The sequence below is a fragment of the Squalius cephalus genome (assembly GCF_949319135.1).
Source record: "Squalius cephalus genome assembly, chromosome: 14".
Taxonomy (NCBI): domain Eukaryota; kingdom Metazoa; phylum Chordata; class Actinopteri; order Cypriniformes; family Leuciscidae; genus Squalius; species Squalius cephalus.
Genome location: NC_137135.1, coordinates 14,464,361 through 14,490,744, shown reverse-complemented (window position 1 = coordinate 14,490,744; position 26,384 = coordinate 14,464,361). Strand labels below are relative to the sequence as shown.

Genomic DNA, 26,384 nt, shown 5'->3' with positions numbered 1-26,384 from the left:
TGAACATCCGCTTTATCAAAATCTGACTCTGGCTTGAACTGACACGGAAAACCTACAACATTATTATTAACTGTGTGTTTACAAATGCTTTAATTAGAAGTCTTGGAAGCTGAAGCATTACATTTCCGACACATGCTTGAGGTGTTTGGCCAATCACAATTACCACACTGGGTCAGCTGGCCAATCAGTGCACTCTGAGCTTTTCAGAAGGAGGGGCTTTGAAGACATCAGCGTGAGAGGAACTGAGGAGCTGCTGTAATGTATAGTACAGTATGTGAAAAATAATGTGAAAAATGGAAATGATCGAATCGTTGTTGTTTGCTCATTGCTGCAATCAACATTGTCAGATTTGATTTCATGGTGACTTTAAAGTTGCTTTTTGTTAAAAGCTTGTAGTGTAAACAGCTACTTTTTAAATGGGCAGCATATACAGTAAGTAGTTTTACTACTTGAGGCGTGGCTTGTAGATGTGTGAATCTATGCTTTTAAGGTAGCTTCCCCAGTTTTCAAATGCTTACAATCATTGGTCAGATAAACAAACAGTCCTGCCCTTAACTTGACCCACAAATTGAGCCAAAGTTGCTATGTTGGGATGGTTGCGACCCTCAAACAACAGTCTATACTTGTGGAGAACTATCTGTTAACATTCCCATTCATCTTAATGGCAGTTTCTTGGCTGGTGAATGCAGACCTGGACATGACCAGCATGCTGCAATCTTTCTGTCTGATCACTTTATATTAGACCTCTTCACAGCAGACAGGGAAAAAACACAAGTCTGTTTCATGCTGTTAAGAGCACTCAATAATTTGTGTTTCGGTATAATTTGTTCCAAGGCATTTGTTGGCTGATTAGAAGACATTGCTATATATAAGACAATATATATATAATATAAGACAATATATAAGCATTGCTAAGAGATGATCTGACCATTTCCTCTAATAATATACACCCTGCATCAGCTGTTGCTGCTTCATACTGTTGTCGATTCAGCCCCTTGGACTCTTCTGAGGTCTTGATGATTCAGTTTAACAGAATAATGCAGTTAGTGTTATGACGTATGTCACCTGGGGCTTCACACATCCAATCTGCACACATCTCTGAGACGGAGAACGGCTGACCTGATACAAGCCTGTTTATTGTTCCTGAAGCACGTCAATCTCCCTTAAATTGCGCTAAAATCAAAGAGAAGCAGTCAAGGCACAAAAAAAGTCTTCAGAGTGACTGAGGAAATTACAGCAAATGATGTCATTTCAGCGGGAAAATAGTCTTGATGATGAATCTGCTACAAGCAGGGCTAAAAACAGAAAGCACAACTGATTAATACCTTCAATCTGATGTGAAATGGATTTAGTTTAGATATTAAAGCACCTCCAGTGGATTCAGATCAATCTGTATGACATAAATTACTCATTTCCTCTGTATCAAATCATGACATTTCAAAATTGTATTGAAATTGTACTAATTTGTTTGGATTTTTTAATTCATATTAATTTAACGGATTAAGTCACAGGTTCTTCAAGGTACACTCAGGTTTTTTTTCCTGATTAAATTAAAATAGAGGTGGCTTGACATTAACAACCACCAACCCGCCAAATTTGGGTGTATTTAAGCTGTGGCGTGTAACGTAGTCACTCCTACTAGCCACTTTAGCAGTTGAATTTTGTATATAATTTATACATTTTTCAATTATAGTCTTTTAAAAAGCATTTGAAATTATAAGTACAATGTAGTGTTGTCAAAAATAAAGATTTTTCGATACATATAAATACTGAAATATCTAAAACGTTTCCAAAACTCATTTTCCACAGAAGATACACGATACCAGCTGCACTTTCTTGCTCTCTCCAACAGCAAATTGACACACAAACCCACCTATCCTCACTCACTCTTTTCATTTGCTCTGGATGAATATTGATGGTGTTACAGGGCTTGAAAATTGGAGGTGGATTGCGAGTATTGCGCTTAACTTTACTTTTTTAATTTTATTTTGTGCGCACACAAAAAGCCACCTCTCAGTACTAAATTGAGCTCTTTTTCGCTGTTTATTGAGCTTAAACATCCAAATACACAGAAAATAATGTCAAAATGCCAGTCTTGAAAAGTATTCATGTAGACAAAATTAGTTATGTCTTTAAGTGAACGTAAACAGCTGAGAAAGAAAACACGTGTAACAGTATAATGTGTTCGTGCGTCAGGTCAGGCAGAGCACATCACAGAGCGTGTTTGCGTCTAAAAACACGAGATGCGCTTTTGAGACATGATGTAATAACGGAAATAACATAAATAGTCAACTAGCAGAATAGATAGCTACTATTTTTGGCATGGAACAAAAGAAAATAATCTCACTGGCTATGGCATTTGACCTTTATAAAAACTGTGTTGCTGCTCAGAAACTTGCCATGCCAACTTGCTACTAAACAAAAGCTCTTAAAAGCTTGCCCCACCTCAGGGGTCTTCTGATTGGTCCACTGTTTTGGAACTGACATTGATGGACGTGTATGACCAGTCCATAGTATTCGGGTCTCGCGACAGTCTAGTGCGTGCTTACGTAGAATAACAATAGAAAAGTAGCGCATTGGAATAAATAAATGTGTTCTGTGTGAATGGTCATTTAAAGTGACATCAGCCTAATATACCTGCTGCCAAATTATTAGATAATATTAAAAATATTTATATGCCAGTTTTCCCCCATGGGATCGATGTCAAAATTGCGGCCAGTGAAAATGTTGAGTGGCTAACTAGCCACAGTGGCTGTTGAGCAAAAAAAGTTAATGTCAAGTCTAGCTTATATTTACATACAAAGAAAGTATTAATGTATGCACAATATGAGAATATGGGAAATGCTCACAAAACATTGCTTTGTAAACACACACTTTACAGCACTAATTCTTAATACCATGTATCAAGAACAAAAGGTCCTAAAATAGAACGTGCTTGAATACAATTACTTATTCAGTCAGTACAATTTAGGAAGCTTTCTCAACACCAATTTATCAGCTGGCTTGGTGCAGATAGAGCTACCGGAGAAAGAATGGGACCAGTCATTGTGGGTTTTACATGCCCTGCAAGAATAGGTAGCATGATAAGGAAATGAGCAATCCTTTCTTTCCATGTTGTTTTGTTGGCGCTGAAATGAACTGGGACTTGGAGCAGGTCTCGGTCCCCCAAATGATACAAAATGTGCAGTGTCCTCAAAGGGTAGTCCTGTGAAGGCACTTCAAGCGATGTTTTATAAAGGTCTGGGCGGAAAGCCAGTGTGTCTGTGTTTAACAGCCATAAGCATGTGTTTGCTTTGTGTCTATGGTCATGCTGCAGGTTTGGAGAAATCATTCACAGCTGTCTCTAATGGCCCAGAAGAGGATTTTGGCAGGTTAAGAATCTGGCTTCATTTGTGGCCGACAAATTTCATCTCATGGAAAATAATACAAAAAAAAAGGCCATTAGAACAAAATGGCCTGTATGTGAGAGAAATAGTTCAATCAAATCATTTCTAAATCAGATTTTAATATGGTTCAAATAAATGACATGTTAAAGGAGAACTCCGGTCAATTTTGACATTGAGCTCATTTTTTTGTACATTTGGAGTGCTGTCAGTACAGAGAACAACGACAAAAATCGGTGTTGCCTACACCGTGTTATCCTCTTTTTAAAATTTGCACCCTGTTGACTTCAATGGGGCAAGTTTTAAACCTGCTTTTAGCCTCTTAACATCCTTGATGTGTCATTACAAGTGCACAGGTCATGTGAGTGATTCCTTCAGAGTGAACACGAGTGAATCTGACTGCAGTAGATGTGAAAGAAATGGATAAAAATGATGTTATTTAAGCCAGCGCAAATACCTGTATTTACATTCTGTTTTCGGTTGAAGTCCAAAGTAGTCGATTGTCGAGTTCACGCGCATGAACTCGACAATCGACTACTTTGGACTTCAACCGAAAACAGGATGTAAATACAGGTAAATGAGCTCAATGTTAAAATTGACTGGAGTTCTCCTTTAATCATTGTATAATTGAGAGTATTAGCCTCATTAATGGAATGGAATGTATGAAATGGAATTCATAACCTCTCACCTAAACTGCTGCAATTCTCTCTTGATTGGCCTACCTGCTACAATCACTGCCAGACTGCAACGTGTTACAAATTCTGCAGTGAGTAAAGAGTTGTGACCCACACCAAACAATCTGCCCACATCACCCTCATCCTCTTTAAAGGGATAGTTCACTTTGAAATTAAATTTTGGTATGTTTTAGCTTACCTGAAGGGCATCCAAGATGTAGGTGTCTTTTTTTCCGCAGTAGTTTCAATTTTGATATTTTTAGGTCAAACCGTTCTTGTCTGTTAGTCATTTCATGCAGGTATATGGATACTGACTCAAAGAGCTTGCACAAAGTCCAAAATAAAACAATTCCCCATCGTCCAAATTAAACAATTCCCCATCGTAAGTACACATTGATGGCCTAAGACACGAAACGAGCGGTTTGTGTGAGAAAACGAACAGTATTTATATAGTTTTTAGCTCTTATAATAATACAGCCGCGTCCAAATGATCTGAGGGCTCGGCGGGTATAGATATACTAGATGTCGCCTTGGCTACGGTTCCGTTCCAATGAACTGCAGTAGCGAAGGCGACATCTAGTGTATATATCTATACCTGCCCAAGGGCGGGTATAGATATATACACTAGATGTCGCTTGGCTACGGTTTCGTTCCAATGAACTGCAGTAACCAAGGTGACATCTAGTGTATATATCTATACCCGCCGAGCCCTCAGATCATTTGGACGCGGCTGTGTTATAAGAGCTAAAAACTATATAAATACTGTTCGTTTTCTCACACAAACCGCTCGTTTCGTGTCTTAGGCCATCAATGTGTTCTTACGATGGGGAATTGTTTAATTTGGACGATGGGGAACTGTTTTATTTTGGACTTTGTGCAAGCTCTTTGAGTCAGTATCCATATACCTGCATGAAATGACTAACAGACAAGAACGGTTTGACCTAAAAATATCAAAATTGAAACTACTGCGGAAAAAAAGACACCTACATCTTGGATGCCCTTCAGGTAAGCTAAAACATACCAGCATTTAATTTCAAAGTGAACTATCCCTTTAAATTATATTAACTGCCCACTTTGTCTCATATAAGTTAATTTTCCTGAGCAATTCTGTATATGTATATATATAAAATACAACAACACTAAACTTACTTACTTGAACTTTGTCAATGTCAAAAGTAGTGTTCTATCATAAATATTGATTCTTTGAAATATATCGATTCTGAATCCGCAGCTTCATTTTCCACAGTGTGGATATTATAAGCGCTTTCATGCTCTCTCTCTCTTCACCCCAACATCAATTTAAAACACACTTTGTGTAACTGTTTGTATTTTGATATGTGGTCCATTTTGCAGCATGTTTCAGAGTGAATGATGTCAGTGTTCACTCGAGCAGCTCATGATCTGGTGATTTCAGCATCTAAGAGAGTCTCAGTTCAGAGTGAATGCTGCAAATTCCATCTATACATGTGCTGAGTTTAACATGCATTTGGGAATACAACATGCTCCAGTTTTATTTTTTACATTTGCATAATTTCCCAAAAATTTCTGAACAGATGATTACAGCATTTTACACTTTTACAGCATTTCAATAAAACTGTAATGAGGAAAATTTGCAAACCTGTTATCACAGTGTCACGGTTATGGACTTTTATTTTGATATTCTGTTCTGTTTCCTTTAGTTCCTGTTTCCCTGCTCTGTTTAGTTTTGGTTTCTGACTATGTCATGTTTGTTTCTGTGGTTAATTAGCATTAGCTGTATCTTATTTAGTTCCTGATTATTCCCTGCATATATTCTCCCTGATCTGTTTAGGGGTGTGGACTTGAGTCGCATGACTTGGACTTGACTTGCACTTGAGTCCCAAATTTGATGACTTGCAACTCGACTTGACATAATCAAAGATGACTTGCGACTCGACTTAGACTTTGACAACAATGACTCGCAACTTGACTCGGACTTGAGCCCTGTGACTTGGGAAGACTTGACCTACCTTCTAAAACCACAGATCAGAGTTGTAATCACTGTAGTATAACACTGTATCATTGACACATGATCACAGTGCTGATTACTGCTTTCACACTTTTGGCACTGAGCCAGAGAGTGTGTTCAGCAGCGCTTGTCAGTTGTCATTTATCACACGTTCAGACAGTTTTCAACCAAATAATGTTTTTTTTTTTTTTTTTCAGGCATTTAAATACACAAGTACTAGCAAACCATTTATAATTTGAGAAAAAAACACACACTGATGTCAATTAGTAAGTGGAAATAATAAACCTTTCAAATCATTTTGAGACGTGTTTTTTTTCCCCCCACAACAAATGCACATTTTAGCCTATAGGGAACTATAAAGTCTTCTCCCTGTTCACCAGCCACTCACTTACATGTCTTTCGGGAGAAATGGATGGATTTACGTTTTGTAAACATGACAGGCACGTAGCTCCAAAAAGTGTCACGTGACACACACTTCGCCATGGAAATAGGAATGTTCTACAATTACTGTCGCGTTAACAAAATAATTTAACCAGGGACTCAATATTTTAAACTTAGTGTATAGCAAATCACGAATGATGTTAATTTTGTTAAGTTTTAAAACTTTTATGTTTAAAATATTTTATGTTCCAAATAATGGCTTAGATACACTCATAGACACATTCTTTCTCACACACATACAAAATGTGTAGCAGTTATTTCTATGAAATGATTTTGCCTTTGTTACTCTGTAACCAATAAAATAGTTTTTTTCACTGCCTTTTCCTTATTTTGTCACACATAACTAAGAACAATCCTTAAATTGAACTGAGATAGATCCTTAGTGAAAATTTTATCGCAATCATGAAATTTAACTGCTAAGTCATGAACATATTTTAAAAGCCTTGCTGATATAAATTAGTATACATTTCCTTAACTATAGTAATTAACACTGAGACACTAATTTGTGCAAAAAGCACTAATGACTTGTTTAAGACTTGAAGCTTAAACTCGAGGACTTGCAACTTGACTTGGACTTGTCTGTCTTGACTCGGGACATGACTCGAGACTTGAATGCAAAGACTTGAAACTGACTTGTGACTTGCAAAACAATGACTTGGCCCCACCTCTGCTGTTTAGTCCTTTGTCAGTAATTGTCATATACAATGTGGTTGTGTTACTCCAGTGTTCCGTATTAAGGTCTTTTCAGGTCTTCCTGCATTTTCAGCCAAAATAAAAGCTTGCTCTTGCAGAGTAAGGTTTTTTATAACAATAATAGTAATAATAATTTGTATAATTTGTTATGTCCCAGGGTGTACTTATTATTATGTGTGCAATGTTTTGGTGGTGGAGACCAGCTGACACTAATTACCATCATCTCCTGGTTTCTACTGATTGGCTCCTGGCTGGGAAAGCTTGTGGATAAAGCTGGAGAGGAAAACCCAGTTTAGAGAGACCCTTTTTGACTCCTGGCCGCCAGGACTGTCTTCTCCTGCCTCACACCTTAGCATGTGTGCTAAGACTGATACTATAACTGGTTGTTGGTTGTTGGCCTAAGCAGACTTGGACTGCAGTTGAGTCAACTTTTCTTAAGTTCTTTAGACATTACTAAAAGAGCCTTGAGTTTAAACAGTTTCTAAACTATTTTGATTTAGTTAATTTCGGGAAGCAGCAGGGAAGCAGATGCCATTTTTGTTTATGTCCATGTTTTTCTCCTGTCTAAGATAAGATAAGGTAAGAAATGTCTTATTCATTTTGAATCTTATTTTGAAAGGTTAAGAAAGTGTTCCCCCTAAAGTCAGAACTTTGTTTATTAGTTTGGCCTTGTCCCCTCCTGAAGCTTTTTTTATGCCTCCCCTTTTTTGTACTTTGGACTAATCCAAATAAAGTCACTCGAGTGTTTCTAAAAATGTTTTTTTTTTGTTTGTTTTTTGTGAAGTGCTGGGACAGGAGAGGAGAGGTCTTGGTTGCCTGTTGTTACCAAACTGTTACAAACTTCCTTGTTACTGCCTCCCTGACCCCTAGACTGGGGAGGCATGTAACAATTGAGGGCTCGTCCATTTTCTAACATAATTCAGAATCATGTTTTTACTTTTTTGTTGTTGTGAAATTGTAATTTTGTTTGGCTACCTTAAACTTTGGTGGGTGAGGAAGTCCCATATTGTTGAAAAATATGGATTTCGATTTGATCAAGTTTACGCTGTCTCCTACGTTGGAGGAATTCAATCTTTTATAATATAACGGTTGCTAGAGCAGCACAGAAACGGGTGATAAAAGATGAACTATATAAGACATTGGTAGAGGAAGGTGTCTTCCCAGAACCGATATTAGAGCAAGTGGTCGACACCGAAATTGGCACAGAAGCTGCGTCCAGTGATTCAAGTTCAGGAAGTAGTGTTAAAAAAAAAATCTTATCAAGATCCTCGCTTAAGTTAAAAGAGCTTGATCTGGCATTAAGAAAGCAGAAGCATGAGACGCAACCGCTTCATCTGAGAGCTCTTGAAATTAAAGCTGACCGCGACATTCACCTGCGTAAGCTTGATCTCGAGGTGCAAACCTTTCATGATCGACTAGTTCCTATACCACCTTCCCCTACTGATCTCGCTAAGTCTAAATCGGACTTTGAAATAGGCAAGTACATCAAGTTAGTACCTCCTTTCCGTGAAGCAGAAGTAGACTCTTATTTTGTTGCTTTTAAACGTGTCGCCTTTAAATTGAATTGGCCGAAGGACATGTGGGCTCTGCTGCTTCAGTGTAACCTGGTTGGCAAAGCACAGGAGGTGTGTGCGACTTTGCCAATTGAGGAGTCATTGGACTATGACACTGTGAAAACAGCAGTTTTAAGGGCATACGAGTTAGTGCCGGAGGCGTATCGACAAAAATTCAGAGCGTGTTCAAAGCAAGCCAAACAAACTTATGTCGAATCGCTAGAGAAAATAAATCCCTTTTGGAAAGTGGTGTCTTGCCAGTAACACTGCAACTTATGAAGAGATGCAAGAGTTGGTCTTGCTGGAAGATTTCAAAACTTGTGTACCGGAAGGTGTTGTAGTTCATTTAAATGAACAAAAAGTATCAAAGCTTTCTGATGCCGCGGTATTTGCAGATGAATTTGCGATTACCCACCGAACCGTCTTTTCCTCTGTTCGTCAAACAAAAACTTCCTTAGCTACAGAGTCTGTGGTTCAGGACACAGCCAGTAAGCCTAGTGGAGGTAAAGCTGTCTCAAAAAATATGTAAAGAAAGAGACTCTGCTTTTACTGTCTTGATCCTGGCCATATGATCTCTGATTGTCGGGCTTGGAAACAGAAGACCGCAAATGCAAGACCTAAAAATGTTGCACTGGTACAATCTGTTCCCGACTAGTTTGCCACTGACACCTCGTCCTATTTACCGTTTCTTCTGACCGGTTATGTGTCTTTGGCTAACAGTTCTGTAGTGCGTACGGTATGGATTTGGTACTATACGGTTATCCGGACCACACACTCTAAAAACTCCTGGGTTATTTCTTCAACCCATTTTCTGGGTTATTTGTGTTGGGTTAAATTATGGGTTATTTTTTCAGAGAGTAACCATTTTCTGGGTTATAGGGCTAATATTTTGACCCAATTCATGGGTTGTTTGGGTTTCTGGGTTATTTTTCAAAGAGTAACCCATATTCTGGGTTATTTTTCAAAGAGTAACCCATGTTCTGGGTTGGCTTTCTCTCTCTCTCTCTCTCGCCCGCCCGCCCGCAGTTGTTCTGGAATTTTCTCACAACAGTCGTTTGAAATAACCGTTGCTTCGCCCTCGATCCGTTTTGGCCTGTGCTTCATCGGTGCAACTTCATCTATATTCAAGGTAAGCGAGTATTTTCAGTGTTGATGTAATGTAAACTTTTCTGTGTCCATGTCCCTGTTGCTAGTTTAGCACCATTTGCTAAAAAAAAAAAAAAAAAAAAAAAATACGTTGCTACGTTGAGACTAGCGTTAGCCGTGGTAATTCTGTGGTTGGCATGTAGCCGCGGCTATCACGACAACATCTAGGACAACTCGAGGTAACGTTATCGCACACCGGACGCGATTTTGAACATGGTCCTGAGCCGTTGCTGGGTGCCGCGGACAGACGCCGGATGGCGCCGCCGGTGTGTAACGTTATGTGTTCGAATTTTAAAGACGTGGCGCTGCGCTGCGCTTCTCGTCCAGTGTGCGAGCCCCTTGAGAGAGTGCACGTCCGGTGAGCGATACCTCGAGTTGTCCTAGACGCGCCGCACCGCTTCTCGTCCGGTGTGCGAGCCCCATAGCAGAGGCTACAGCGACGAGGCAACACAATAGTTGAGTTATGTTTACCAACTGCGCCGTGCTTATCATAAATACAGTGCTCTACTGGCTGAAGTAACGTTAGTGAGAGTTAAATTTAAGCGGGTCAAGTCTTCAAATTGTTGCTAACCTCTTTATTGCTATGTTTTCTCCAGGTCATTTTGAAATGGACAGTTTTGTCGCTGATAAGCTAACTGAGTGGGAGCTGAGCTGTCTGAGCTGACAGAGAATTTTAGAGGTGAGCATTTTACTCTTATTGCCCTTATATCATCTCTCTATACCTACATTTTTTTAAATAAGACTTCTGTCAGTGCAAGATTTTGTGAAAGCCACTGCATTCCCTTAAAAGTGATTATTTGTTAGCTTGATAATGAAAGAGTGTCTGGTGAGTGGTTCACAATTGTCTCAACTTATTAACAATACTCATGTTGTCTTGTTTTCTGTCTTTCAGATGAAGACATAGATGAGGAGGCATTTCTTCTCTTTGATGAGGACACTATCAAAAATCTTGTCCCCAAAGTTGACCCCAGGCTTAAATTCCTGAGGCTCTTCTGAGAATTGTTGTTTATTTTTCTATTTTTTATTTCTAATATTGTTATTACAGTGTGACCTAAAATAAATAGGAAAATAAACATGTCCAAGTGTGTGTTTTTTTTTATATAGATTTTAATTTAATGCAATAAAAATGTAAAAGTGCTTTAAGTGTGTAATATAATGTAAAACAAAGTTTTATTTTCTGAAATAAGGCATACTGGGATAGTGACCCAAGTTAGGTTATTTTTGACCCAACTCCTGGGTTTAAAAAGGATCAACTAATTTTTGGGTTATTTCTACCCAGATGTTGGGTTTTTTAAACCCATCATTTGGGTCAGGTATTTAACCCAGAATTTGGGTCAAAAAGCATAACCCAATTTTCTGAGTTGAAATAACCCATAAATTAGTTGGTCCCTTTTTAACCCAGGAGTTGGGTCAAAAATAACCCATTATGGGTTATTTTTGACCCAGGAGTTTTTAGAGTGCATCTGACCACACGTGACCACAACCGCTCTTGGTTGGTCGTAACCCCAGTGACGGGTAGGTTTAGGAGCGGGGTTGGGGTAGGTCATCACATGTGGTCCGGATAACCATATAGTACCACGGATTTTGAGAGACACTGCGTCGGCTCAGTCCTTCATTCTGGATGGTGTTTTGCCCTTCTCTGATGCTTCATATACTGGCGAAAATGTCCCTGTTCGTGGCATCAAAATGGGCTGTGTTAGTGTTCCTGAAGTCTGACCTTGTTACGGGCTTGGTTCAATTGGGTGTATGTAAAAAATTGCCAGTAGACAACGTGAGTCTTATATTGGGAAATGATCTTGTGGGTGGTAATGTCTAAGCCAGTTGTGTGCAACTCGTTGGATCTTTCTGGAAAATTTCCTCTAGCTTTTCTTGTGTGTGCTGTTACTAGGTCCCAGTCACGAAAGTTTCAAGATGTTGTTGGTCTCTCAGATTCTTTTCTGGATGTGCAGCCTAATCCGGTACAGTGCGAGTTATCAGTTGAGACTGAAATGGTGCCTAGTCATGTGTCCCAGCCCACAGCTGATCTTCCTCCCATGTTCGGTAAGGAACATCTGGTTGTTGCGCAGAAATCAGTCCCTACACTCGCGAAGTGCATCAGCGCTGCCGTTGACCATTGCAATCTCTAAGTGGCGCAGGTACGATACTTTTGGGATGGTGGGGTTTTAATGCGTAAGTGGGAGCCAAAATCTTCAGAAAGATACAATTGGCAAACAGTTTTTCAGATCGTTCTACCTTCCGATATTATGTTTCTAAAAAATCTGTGTGATATTTATTTATTTATCTATTTATTTATTTTATTTATTTATTTATTTATTTTTGTGGAGTGCTGGGACAAGAGGGTAGAGGTTGCCTGTTGCCTTGGTTGCCTGTTGTTGCCAATCTGTTACAAACTTCCTTTTTACTGCCTCCCCGACCCCTAGACTGGGGAGGCATGTAAAGTTTTTTTTGTATAATCACACTTTGGGCTATCAGTCCTAAGGAATCTCAGACAGCAGACTTTCAGTTAATAAGAAAATATTTTGTCTATGGTCAAACGTAAATAAGTAACCTATTTAGAAAATGTTAACATTTTTATGTTATGGCAATTTTTTCATGTGGTATCGAAAATGTTATCAAATATCAATATTTTTCAAGGTATTGTATTGAAGGTATAAATTCTAGTATCATGACAACATTGCATTTCATCTGTTTTTTAACCTCATGGGCTTCTTTTACTACATTTTACAACCTTCTCTGGCATCCCTGCTCATACAAACTACAGATCCCTTACAGAACAAAAATATAAGGGAATATACTGCAAAATATAATGTGATATATTACATAATACATTTCCATAAATGGAAAATGTAATATATTTGAATAACATGAGGAGACGTTCGTAATCTGGTGAAGCTTTACTGAACAAGGCAATATAGAACGTATATATAAATGAAGATAAAAATAGCATTACATGTAATATTCACCAAGTCTTATCCTTTATTGTGTACATATATTGCACATACATGTTCCCATATAAAAGTGAATGTATGTTCACACATATATTTACACACACATTCACAGAATGAGTTACAACATATTTCTAGTTCCCAGCATGCTTTGCTTCTGACTGTTAAAGGAGAGCAAATGTTAAAATTAAGTGTATTGCGCAATATTAACAGGGGGAGATCTGTTAGTGCTTAATGTTCTATTATTTAGAATTTAAAAGGTTTTCTGGTATGTCTGAGTTTTTGGGCTTACCATTGTAAGTTCGGTTCGGTTGACGATTGGCCAAACACCACTGAGACTGTAATTACTACATTTTAATGGTAATTGCTGTGTACTCCTTAGCACAGTGATAGTCTCTTGGCTAAATACTTTGGTACATGCAGGTGATCTTGTACTTTTGTTAACTAGCTTGAAAATATGAAGCAAATATAATGTAAATAATTTAAAAATATAGAATTATATTATGTTTTATATTTCTCTATATATGTGTGTTTATGCTGCATGAGTAAATATATCTGCAATATATTACACATACTGTACCATATTTGATCACATATACATCTATACAGTGGGGAGAACAAGTATTTGATACACTGCAGATTTTGCAGGTTTTCCCACTTACAAAGCATGTAGAAGTCTGCAATTTTTATCATAGGTAATCTTCAACTGTGAGTGACGGAATCTAAAACAAAAATCCAGAAAATCACATTGTATGATTTTTAAGTAATTAATTTGCATTTTATTGCATGACATAAGTATTTGATACATCAGACAAGCAGAACTTAATATTTGGTACAGAAACCTTTGTTTGCAATTACAGAGATCATAAGTTTCCTGTAGTTCTTGACCAGGTTTGCACACACTGCAGCAAGGATTTTGGCCCACTCCTCCATACAGACCTTCTCCAGATCCTTCAGGTTTCGGGGCTGTCGCTGGGCAATACGGACTTTCAGCTCCCTCTAAAGATTTTCTATTGTGTTCAAGTCTGGAGACTGGCTAGGCCACTCCAGGACCTTGAGATGCTTCTTATGGAGCCACTCCTTAGTTGCCCTGGCTGTGTGTTTTGGGTCGCTGTCATGCTGGAAGACCCAGCCACGACCCATCTTCAATGCTCTTACTGAGGGAAGGAGGTTGTTGGCCAAGATCTAGCGATACATGGCCCCATCCATCGTCCCCTCAATACGGTGCAGTCATCCTGTCCCCATTGCAGAAAAGCATCCCAAAAGAATGATGTTTCCACCTCCATGCTTCATGGTTGGGATGGTGTTCTTGGGGTTGTACTCATCCTTCTTCTTCCTCCAAACAGAGTGGAGTTTAGACTAAAAAGCTCTGTTTTTGTCTCATCAGACCACATGACCTTCTCCCATTCCTCCTCTGGATCATCCAGATGGTCATTGGCAAACTTCAGATGGGCCTGGACATGCGCTGGCTTGAGCAGGGGGACCTTGCGTGCGCTCCAGGATTTTAATCCATGACGGCGTAGTGTGTTACTAATGGTTTTCTTTGAGACTGTGGTCCCAGCTCTCTTCAGGTCATTGACCAGGTCCTGCTGTGTAGTTCTGGGATGATCCCTCACCTTCCTCATGATCATTGATGCCCCACGAGTGAGATCTTGCATGGTGTCCCAGACCGAGGGAGATTGAACCGCCATCTTGAACTTCTGCCATTTTCTAATAATTGCACCAACAGTTGTTGCCTTCTCACCAAGCTGCTTGCCTATTGTCCTGTAGCCCACCCCAGCCTTGTGCAGGTCTACAATTTTATCCCTGATGTCCTTACACAGCTCTCTGGTCTTGGCCATTGTGGAGAGGTTGGAGTCTGTTTGATTGAGTGTGTGGACAGGTGTCTTTTATACAGGTAACAAGTTCAAACAGGTGCAGTTAATACAGGTAATGAGTGGAGAACAGGAGGGCTTCTTAAAGAAAAACTAACAGGTCTGTGAGAGCCGGAATTCTTACTGGTTGGTAGGTGATCAAATACTTATATCATGCAATAAAATGCAAATTAATTATTTAAAAATCATACAATGTGATTTTCTGGATTTTTGTTTTAGATTCCGTCTCTCACATTTGAAGTGTACCTATGATAAAAATTACAGACTTCTACATGCTTTGTAAGTAGGAAAACCTGCAAAATCGGCAGTGTATCAAATACTTGTTCTCCCCACTGTATATTATGAAGTGTATTACTGAATATAAAATTACATACATTATGAAATATTAGTAAATATATTGTCACATATTTTTCAATATATGAAAAGCGGTAATTCATTATGTATTATTTAATATATTGTAATACAAATACAAAAAAAAAAAACAATGGTTCTGTATATTTTCAAATATACTGTTAAACCATTTAATATATTGATCATTCATATATTTTCTTTTCATAAGGGATTATTTGTCTCATCATAATTCTGTGCCGATTTCTTGACTATGCAGCATCTGATGTCTCAGCATCATTTCACCCTACAGACAGGTTAAACCCACCATCCCTGTTTAAGCATCACGTACAATGAGTCACTGGAAGTCTTGGCTCTGTTTGACCGTTATATCCTCCTCACACCTCCATACATTAACAATAATATAAGGCCATTTCACACAAATCCTACACACTGTTTTCCCAATGACACACCATTTGTTTTGTTGGCTTGGATTCCTTGCACAGATGAAGACAAATACTCATAGCTTCCTCATTGCTGAGGAATGAAATGTATGATATTTGCCAACAGAGAATCTGTGTACAGCATACATTTGGGATGTTCCTGTTGTCAATTCAGCAGAGAAACAAATCATTAGTGACAAGAGAACAGAGATAAGTACATTTCTTTTTAAACATCACAGGCTTTGAGCATACTGTATATAAATACCCACAGGAAAAAATGAATGCATAAAAAAAAAAAAACATTACACGCTCTCAGCCAAAGCCTTTTTTCCACATTAACTTACTGATATTACAATTACAGGCACAGCAAATGTTTTTGGAGCATTACAATACTCATATGTGTGCACATTTTGATGTAATGAGAACAAATGGAAGTGTGTAAGTAGCTCATGCAATATCGCTGCAAAACACACGCTGAGACAGAGTTCTTAAAGATTATTTATGTAGAAACTGTTGAAAATGTCTTGCACAGAGGTATGGCTTTGGTCATCGCAGCACCAGAATGGTTGCTACAGTGTTACAGTTTCTTATTGCCTCAAAAAAAAAAAAAAAAAAAAAGCCCTCTCCCAATCCCTATGAAACACTCAGAAAATATTCAGGCTTAAATTTAAGATTTATGTATTTTAATATAAAATTTCCTTTCATTTGCATCACACATTTTTGACATAATCAAACTAATAAACTTAAAGTGCCCCATTATGCATTTTCAAATATTACCTTTCATGCAGTGTGTAATATGACTCTTTGTGAATGTTAAGGGTCTGCAAAGTTTTAAAGATCAAAATGCACAACAAATGGAGTTATTGTCTCCTAAAAGAAAGAATCGATTCTGAACTGCTGAAACGAGCCGTCAGCAATTCCAATCTCACTTCCTGTTACATACCTACGTACCATTGTAACAAATTTGCATAATGCCAGCCTATGGTCTTCATTGTCTGCCCACGAACAATGTCTACTTTGACCCTCAAACACTAGTAGTAGCCGAGGAAGTTGTAATGTTGCGGGAGCCTCAGGGAGCTGAAATTCAGATATGGTCAGCGTTTGTTTTCCGAAACGTGTTGTCACAAGAGACTGTGCCGTCTGACCAATCAGAGCAGAGTAGACCAATCACAACAGACTGGGCCCTCTGACCAATAAGAGCAGAGTAGACCAATGAAAACCAGACTGGGCTGTCTAACCAATCAGAGCAGAGTAGACCAATCACAACAGACTGGGCCATCTGACCAATCAGAGCACAGTTGACCAATCACAACAGACTGGGCCATCTGACCAATCAGAGCACAGTAGACCAATCACAACAGACTGGCCCATCTGACCAATCAGAGCAGAGTAGACCAATCACAAGAGACTGGACCATCTGACCAATCAGAGCAGATTAGGCTCTCAGGAGGGGTTTAGAGAGACTTAATCTTCAAATTAACCGTTTTCATATTCGTTGAGAAATGAGGTGATGTGCAATGTATATTATGAGCAAATTTAAGTGTTTTTTTTTTTTTTTTTTTTTTTTTTTTATACCTTGGATGCAAGACCTCCAAAACAAAATTAGGAACCTTTAAAATAGCACAATACGGGCACTTTAATGTGATGCATATGTGCCAGCCATACATAAATGAGTTTATTTTTTTATTATTTGCATTTATTTGATTTTATTTAAATAATAATATTTTCAAATTGCATTTATAATACATAAGTATTATAGTGTATTCTTATCCCCAAAATAGAAGTCTGCCACAAAAATTACCTACAAAGTAATGATTAAGTGATATACTCCGCTTCTCCTCAACACATTGCATGAGTGGAAGTATCATTCACCTGTTTTACAGAACAAGTTAGATGGCAAAGTTTCATCTGCAAGAAATACATGAAGAAAATGAATCAGCAGTATGCCAAAATCTATGCTGTGCTTTAAAGGCACCACTAACAATACAGCAGTATAATCAAGGCTGACGGCAATGCCTGTGATCACCATCTTTTGCAACATGTGCTTAAACATCTGAGCATTGACATTATGCAAATATTACAGTTACCCAGCAACCTGTGAGCATATCTGTCTGCAGGTCAGGCAAGGACAAGCCCAAGAAGGAAAAGGATTGAAGACGACTTCTAGAATTTAAATGGCCTTCAAATTGGATTTGTTCCCCCATGCCTGCTGTGGAGTGACTCAAGAAACGTACAGACTTCTGAATTTTTCATTATGTAACCAGCCCACATAAGGAACAAGTGAATTTTGAAACAAAATTCCGTGTCCCCTTTATATATTGTACCAGTCAAACGTACCAAATCAGAATATTAGAATGATTTCTAAAGTAATGATGCTGAAAATTCAGCTTTGCATCACAGGAATAATTTACATTTTAATATGTTAAAATAGAAAACAGTTAATTAAAATTGTAAAAATATTTCAGACTATTACTTTTTATTGCATTTTTGATTAAATAAATGCAGACTTGGTGAGCATAAGAGACTTAAAAAGAGACACCTTTTGACCGGTGGTGTATTTATTGCTTGTTTTGTTCAGTATTTAATACAGCATACAATTATTATTGCCATACACATTTAGAAAAGTCATTTTTTCAGGAAACCTATAAAAACAAAAGGCAAAGCTTAAACTAAGTAAACTGGGTAAGAAAGGATCTAGCATTCAAAATTGCTACAAATATTACTGCACTTACTTTATAATGTAAGTTATATTTGAGTTATATTTATGAGTTAGCAATTACTTTACAATTCAGCATTTAATGCAACAAATGTCTTGTTATATTCGGGCGTTTAAGCTGTTTGTAGCAGCCAGCAATACACGTTTCCACTCGATTCTGAAGCATCTCATGACAGCTGGAATCAGGGCTAAACCTTAAAGGACAATTCCGGTATTTAACACTTTGAGTCTATTTTGTAGTTTGTTTTGGATGAACAAGAGTGGTGGACAAAGAAATTTTGACAATGGTTCCTGTCGCGACTTTTTGACTATTTTAGAATTGCCCATGACCGCTTTAGAATGGGAGTCAATGGCCATGCACGAACATGTCCTTAAAACAACCCTTAACGTTCGTTTTCAAAACTGTGCAACTCACCGAGTGGTTAGTGGTGTTCGTTGATGATCAAAAACAAGTAGCGTAGCGAAATACAGTTTCTGTCGTGTTTTATTTGGCATTTTGTAAAATCCATTGATTTCCGTTGGAGGACTCATTGCTCGCTGATATTACTGCGCTACCGGAAACTGAAAGGGGGCTGTTTACATTTGATTGTAGTCTTTTAGGTCTTTTCGCTCGGTTCTCTGTCTCTCAGAAGGCTAGTGTGAGCAGAGCAACGGAAGTTGCGGAAGAGCGGAAGTTTATACGCGGTTGTGAGGTATCTGAAAAAATAGTTCCACTATAGAAAAATAAACGGATTGAAATCATACATTGCGCCGATATTTGTTTTTAATCATCAACGAACACCACTAACCACTCGGTGAGTTGCACAGTTTTGAAAACGAACGTTAAGGGTTGTTTTAAGGACATGTTCGTGCATGGCCATTGACTCCCATTCTAAAGCGGTCATGGGCAATTCTAAAATAGTCAAAAAGTCGCGACAGGAACCATTGTCAATTTCTTTGTCCACCACTCTTGTTCATCCAAAACAAACTACAAAATAGACTCAAAGTGTTAAATACCGGAATTGTCCTTTAATACTGAAACCGACACACAAGATGACAGTTTCATTATGTCAGTATGTCATGATTAAGGCCGTGTGTCCACCAAAGCGTTATTAGCCAGCTGAAAACGCTAGGCGCTCTGCTATAAACGCTCAGCTGTGGGCGCTTAAGAGCGTTTTGGCAGCGCAGCGTTTTTTCAGTTGAGACGGTTGAGACCGAGACACTTTGCTTGTTATGACACGGAATATCCGCGAAAGTCTTACTAGTATCTCATTTCACACATATTTTGTTTCTGTGTTGATTCTATATTAAAATGTCAATACAATGTAATGTATTTTATCTGGCTCTTGATTTTGTTCCGTTATTATGCTTGTTGTTGTCATCTGTTGACGTTGTACAAGCAGAATCATGTGGCGGACGCGGTTGGTCGGTGTGGTATTAGTCCCGCCCCTCCTCCACTGTGATTGGACGGTTGGGTAAAAAGTGACAGTGATGAGCGCTGCGTTTTACCAAAAGTTGAACATTCTTCAACTCTCGGTGACCAGTAAAAAACGCCGAACGCTCAGCGCTTCAGCGTGAAAAAGACGCTCAGCGCCTCGTTACGCTCGTGGCGTTTTAAAAACGCGGCGCTCCCATTGAAAACAATTGAAAAAACACGCCAGCCGCGAGTAAAAACGCTTTGGTGGACACACGGCCTTAATGCTCAAAACATAAAGTGAAATAGCTCTAGCTATTAAATTATGCAATATTTATTGCTTGTACATAAATATTAATTTGTATGACTTTTATCTGAAAGTACTTGCATGACTTTAAGGAAGTTTTCTCTGTCCTTAGGGTGCAGATGTATGGGTTAATAAGGGTTAATTAGTGTTTAACAACGAATCTAGCAGATGTGGGTATTTTACTTCATTATATTTAGGTTACTTGAGTATTTTTGGGGAACATTTTTACTTTTTAGAGGAGATTTAAATGTGGGTACTTTTACTTTAACTCGAGTAGCCTACATTTCTAGTGAAAAAACGTTGGGCAACGTTCCTCTCGTTATAGACCTACTTTATTTTAATGCAATAGGCTACATGTTGTCAAATGCGTAGTTTATTTTAAGCACGCTGTATCTTTTTTCTGAGGCATGAGCAATGCTCAATTCACAAATGAATCACTCTTTTGAGTGGATTCCGTTCAAAGACTTCATCAAACAAGTTGTCAGAACTGTCTAAATTTGCAAACCAGTTTGAATGATGTCGGAAGTGGTTTCACACTCGGAGTCGTAACAGGAAGGTTTAAAAACATCAAGCGTTGGATGAAGTGGCCGTGGATCAAGTGAAAGCAAATCTGCAAATGCATCATATTGTTTGCCAGTGATGAAGATCTTTATTAGTTGAACATCTTCGTATGCTGTCTGTGAATGAATGATTCCACAGGACGATAGGCTACATTAGATTTAATTTCATTCAGGTAATACATTTTACAACCAAACAGATTATTACACCACGATAGCACTACTACAAAGTATGACATTACCAGTTTTTGGACATATAGGCCTACCCTTAATTTATACTTTAAATAAGCTAGCATTGTTCACAGTTTATGAAATGAACACCTGCCATCCCGCGGTAATTTGTGTGTAAAGCTTCTTGAAAATGAATGCCTTTGCCTGCCTTAGACATTGTTAACCAGTTTAAACATGCTTGCAGAAATAAACATTTGATTACATTTAGGAGAACAGACGGAAGAAGATACGTCGATGTGCATTTGATCGTTGTTTGTGTTCAGATGTTCTGTAGCAGTCATGAGCATGAGCACATGTGAGTTCCTCTTTCTTCTCTGTCAATGGTTCCCTGCCTTTAAATACCTTTGAATGCAAAACTCTGCAGATTCACTTTATTTCGACATTGCCTAATAATCCAAATGTAGTTGTTTAAGTAACTATTATCAAACCAAAGGACAGGCAATACTTTTCGGGCTACAGATGGCAGAAATAATGCTTGTCTCTAATGTTTTTGTTGCAAAGATATATCTAATTATGATAATATAATAATAGTAATTTAAATTAAAAATATCTAAATAATATATTATTTTATACACACACACACACACACACACACACACACATATATATATATATATATATATATATATATATATATATATATATATATATATATATATATATATATATATATATATATATATATATATATATATATATATATATATATATATATATATATACTGTATACACACACACACACACACACACACACACACACACACACACACACACACACACACACACACACACACACACACACAGGCCTATATATGATCCGAAGTAACTAGTAACTAGCTACTTAAGTAACTATTACAGTTTTTTTTCAATTGTTTACACACAATTTTGAAAACCGGGTTCTTTTTTTCAAAATATAAATCACAATTATCCAAACACCACACTCGATTTGCATAATTCCTAGATTGTTTGCAAAATGACACACTTCAGTCAAAACATACACACTTCAGTCAAAACATATACACATATTTGTGAAAATGCTATTAGTTTTCATTTAACCAACACAGTCCTCAATGATCAGACACTATTGCAGCCAGTTTCACACTGCTGTGATAAATAAAAAACACATTTGTAAAAAACTAATTTTAGGAAATAGCATGTGCTAGATTTTTGGCCAGACATTGTTATGTAAGGGATAATTTAGATGAAAAAAAAAAAAAAATAGTGACAAACCCACAACATTCTTCATGATTAGTTTGAGATAGGAGAATGTACACAAATAGGCCTACTATAAACTTACCAAGCACTGCACAACACTGATGCTGCAGACTGAATATTTCAGGTATTTATTTAAATACTTACAGTATTTCTTACCATAATCAGTTACAGTAATCAACCAACAATGAAATCAATGAAACAAAATCTGTAGACAAATAAAAATTACTGCATGAAGTACATACACTTTGACTCTGAAGAAAAACTACTGTAAAAGCAACAAGAATACTGTAACTAATCATCTCTCCGTCAAGCATTAGATTTGCATTATAGGGTCCCAGATTTGCATGGTGGTGGAGGACCCCATTTTGTGTAATAGCAGCGCAAAGGGTGATGTTACCCCCTCGCTGCCCTGGCACATTGGTGATTGCCCTGTGTCCAATTACATTTCTCCCTCTTGTTTTCGCAAGATTAAATCCAGCCTCATCCACATATATAAATTAGGGCTGTCAAACGATTAATCGCGATTAATCGCATCCAAAATAAAAGTTTGTTTTTACATAATATATGTGTGTGTACGGTGTATAATTATTTTCTATATATAAATACACACACATGCATGTATATATTTAAGAAATATTTGCATGTATATACTGTGTATATATATTTATATTATATATAATTTATATTATATATAAATATTTTATATATAAATAACACATTTTTCTTAAATATATATGCATTTGTGTGTATTTATATATAGAAAATAATTATACTCCATACACACACATATATTATGTAAACACAAACTTTTATTTTGGATGCGATTAATCGCGATTAATCGTTTGACAGCCCTAATATAAATTCATGTTGAATTTCTGCAGCATCCATTTGCAAGACTGTCTGAAACACAGTAAAAGACAATAGGATGCTATTCAATATCTATTGCACAGTATTTTTTGTGCCAGAACATTATGAGCAGTGCACAATACCACACCATAGTAAGATGAACAATACATACCTCCACATACTCATTGCGCAGATGTTTCACTCTCTCTGAATTTCTGTCAAATGGTACCCGATACAGCTGCTTCATGTATATTTGATTTTTCTTGAGGATTCGACCTAATGTTGACAGAGAGACTCGTTGGATGTTATTGAAAATATGGTCATCATTGATGATATTGGCTTGGATTTCTCGCAGCCTGATACAATTATTGGTCAAAACCATGTTCACAATGGCGGCCTCTTGTGCACGAGTGAACATAACTTCCACCTTGGTGTCCTCGACCCTCAATCCTATGTAAAAATAAATATATCTAAAAAAATACACATGCAGCCTACTGTCAAATGTCACAGTAAACAATATTGATAAGTACAGCAAGCTTCAGTTTCAATGTACTGTGTGGTTAGCTTACCTGTTTTCTCGATGAAATGTCCGAATTACTGATGCAACAGTATTTCTGCTGAGATTTGGTTGAACTCTTTGTCCAGCTTCCATCAGAGTCAGTCCATGATTGATAACATGGTCAATAAGTGTTGCATGGATTTCTTGAGTCAAATTTGGTCCTCGTCTTCTTTGTTCAGGTTCTATCAACTCTTCAAGTCCTTCTCTACCTCTTCCTCTACCTCCTTCTCCTCTTCCTCTACCTGGGCCTCTTCCTCTACCTCCTTCTCTTCTTCCTCTACCTAGGCCTCTTCCTCTATCTCCTTCTTCTCCTCTTCCTCTACCTGGGCCTCCTCCTCTACCTCCTTCATCTCCTCTTTGAGCTCCCCCTCTCATTCTTCTTCTTCTTCTTCTTCTTCTTCTTCTTCTTCTTCTTCTTCTTCTTCTTCTTCTTCTTCTTCTTCTTCTTCTTCTTCTTCTTCTTCTTCTTCTTCTTCTTCTTCTTCTTCTTCTTCTTCTTCTTCTTCTTCTTCTTCTTCTTCTTCTTCTTCTTCTTCTTCTTCTTCTTCTTCTTCTTCTTCTTCTTCTTCTTCTAGCTCCTTCCATTTTTGTTGAAGACAGGTGAACTTACCTGCTGCCTTTTATAGCACACCTGAGTGCTGCGTTTTCAAATTAGCACATGTGTGCTTCCACACCTGGTGGATGTGATTATCCAATTCGTTCATTAGTGTAGTCATTGGCAATCCGGGCCTTTGTAATGACAACGAAGTAAACTCACAATCCTTATCTGTGTCTAAGGTGTGAAAATGTGTGTAGAGTTTTACAAATCACTGTGTGTAATGTTTTGCAAAAAGGGTGAAGCAGACATTGTGTGTAATTTTGTGCAGATCTGTGGAGGTGTTTTGCTCATTGGAGTAGATTTTTGCAAATTGTGTGGAAATTTATATTTTAGTGTGTAAACAATCATAAAAAACTGTAAGATTATTACTTTTACTTTTACTTTGAGTAAATACACCTCAAAATTACTTGTACTTTTAATTGAGTACAGTTTTTGGATACTCTACCCACCTCTGATTTTTAGGTGATCTATTGCTTTATGCAAACTGATTTTTTTGGTGTATTTGTTAAAGCAACACCAACTGAAATGATTACAAAGACGAGACTAATGGATCTCATAACTTTAGTTTAAAGAGCTAATTCCAGCTTGAATGTTATTTTGTTAGATGTGTAATATTTTTAGGTAAATCCAACCCAACACTACCACATTTGGGCTTGAATGAAGAACTGAACATAATCCACAAAACCAAGTCTGTAAATAAATAAACCAATCTTTAATTCTCGTTTTTTAATACTGTCCAGTGGTCTGTCCCGTATAAAAGTGTACAAAAGCAGCGTATACTTCACCAATACATCAGACTTGCACTGAGTGCACTGCTAACCTATGTTTGAACCAATTTAATTTTGGGTTTCAACACCCTGCATCACCTCAGGCCATTAATAGGTCTGCTGGAGCGAAATAGCTTGCTGGTCCTGGAATGATGCTGTTGGATGAAGCATAATTTTTTGCAGCATTTTGAGACAAAGTTTGTACTTTCTCAAACTAACACAAACAGTCGAGTTAAATTAAACCAGTTAAGCAAGTTTGTTTCTATGCAGTTGTTGGATTGGCTAAAAAATAAAGGAGCCTGCTGGCAAAATGAACAATGCTTTGGGGAACAAAAACCTAGTTGGATTGTTTGTGTTCCTGTCTTTTTACTGTAATCCAACGGCTTCACTTACCAGTAAAAGCATCAGAAAGAGGGCTGAAGAGCTGGCATACTTTCTGGCAGCATGTCTGTCTGGCCAGGCTTTGAGTTTTGAAGTCCTCCGGCACTTCCAAATCAACAATCTGAGCACTGTATGAGCCATTTAATTTCCTGTCTAGATGCCTGATACAAACAAAACATGCTCCCCATGTATCAGGAATCCATCTATCAGGCTGAAAGTAAGTGAATGATTGGACAGCTTGATAGGAAGGAGAGAGAGGAAATGAAACGCAAGCTTTAGGAAACCATCACATTATTCTCGGCCACATTCCTGCAGATTTCAATGAAAGTTTCCCGTTTTTACATGAGGACGGTCTGACTGCCCCAGATATGTCTTTAAGCTCTGGTTCTTAAGGGGGTTGTCATGGTTGGGTTAACACTGAACTGATTCGCAATCCAAAATGCATGAGCGGGTGCCATTTTTATGAACATGACATGCTGCGGTAAGAGCGATTGAGGTCTCCCCTCCTGTATATATTCCCAAAATACTTGTTTGTCATTACTGGCTCTTTGGAAATGAATGTATTTGGCTTAGAATAACATTCTTCTATATAGAACAAAGCATGGCAGTCAATTTAACATTGTTAATTATAAAAATATAAATGTACAAAATAAATTAAAATTAAATGAATATATTTAAAAATTATAATTTTAAATAAAAATATAAAATATATAATTATCTTGAGATTAATCTTGAATCTTATTGGTTGACGAACGTTCTAGGGTGTACACAATTATTTTCAGGGAAATGTACAGTTAAAGTAGTTCCAGGCAGGTCTTGTCCGCATTACATTTCCATATCACTTCGCCAAATGATTTTGGTTATTTCAAACAGCCGACAACAGCAAAAGAACCAAATCCCACAACGACACTGACCAAGCAAATAAATATATTAAACAATATGATAAAAAACTACAAATTACTTCCGTTAACTTACAGTAGAGATTGTGCTGCTGAATAGAGAAACGCACAGACTCAGTAATCCATATGATTGATCTCTCTCTCTCTCTCTCTCTCTCTCTCTCTCTCTCTCTCTCTCTCTCTGCATTAATAACTGCATTAGTCTGCTATCAGTGGCTGAAGCCTCTATTATAGCTCGATAATTACTTGGGATTAGATGCGTAAGAAATTAGTACTACACACAATAGCATTTTAAGGTCAAAAACCTGACAAATTTCATGAAATACATAATCTGAACAAAGTTTTGAGTTGTGGTAACCATAGTATGAGTGGAATAATTGACTTTGGGCCGTTGAATTATTGAAAAATAATACGCACACCTAGCCTGGGTTTCCCCATGCTGCCTTGCG

At 37.7% G+C, this 26,384-nt stretch overlaps 1 protein-coding gene and 1 long non-coding RNA gene across 2 annotated transcripts in view; one reads left to right on the top strand and one right to left on the bottom strand.

Annotated features, from left to right (window-relative positions):
- The window catches only part of sowahab (sosondowah ankyrin repeat domain family member Ab), a 394,094-nt gene that overhangs the window by 102,720 nt on the left and 264,990 nt on the right, over positions 1–26,384 (bottom strand). The gene's annotated exons all lie outside the window — the stretch shown is intronic.
- On the top strand, positions 9,750–10,915 carry LOC307171647. Its single transcript, XR_013823582.1, has 3 exons — positions 9,750–9,860; positions 10,474–10,556; positions 10,770–10,915. It is a non-coding gene; the product is annotated as an uncharacterized lncRNA (long non-coding RNA).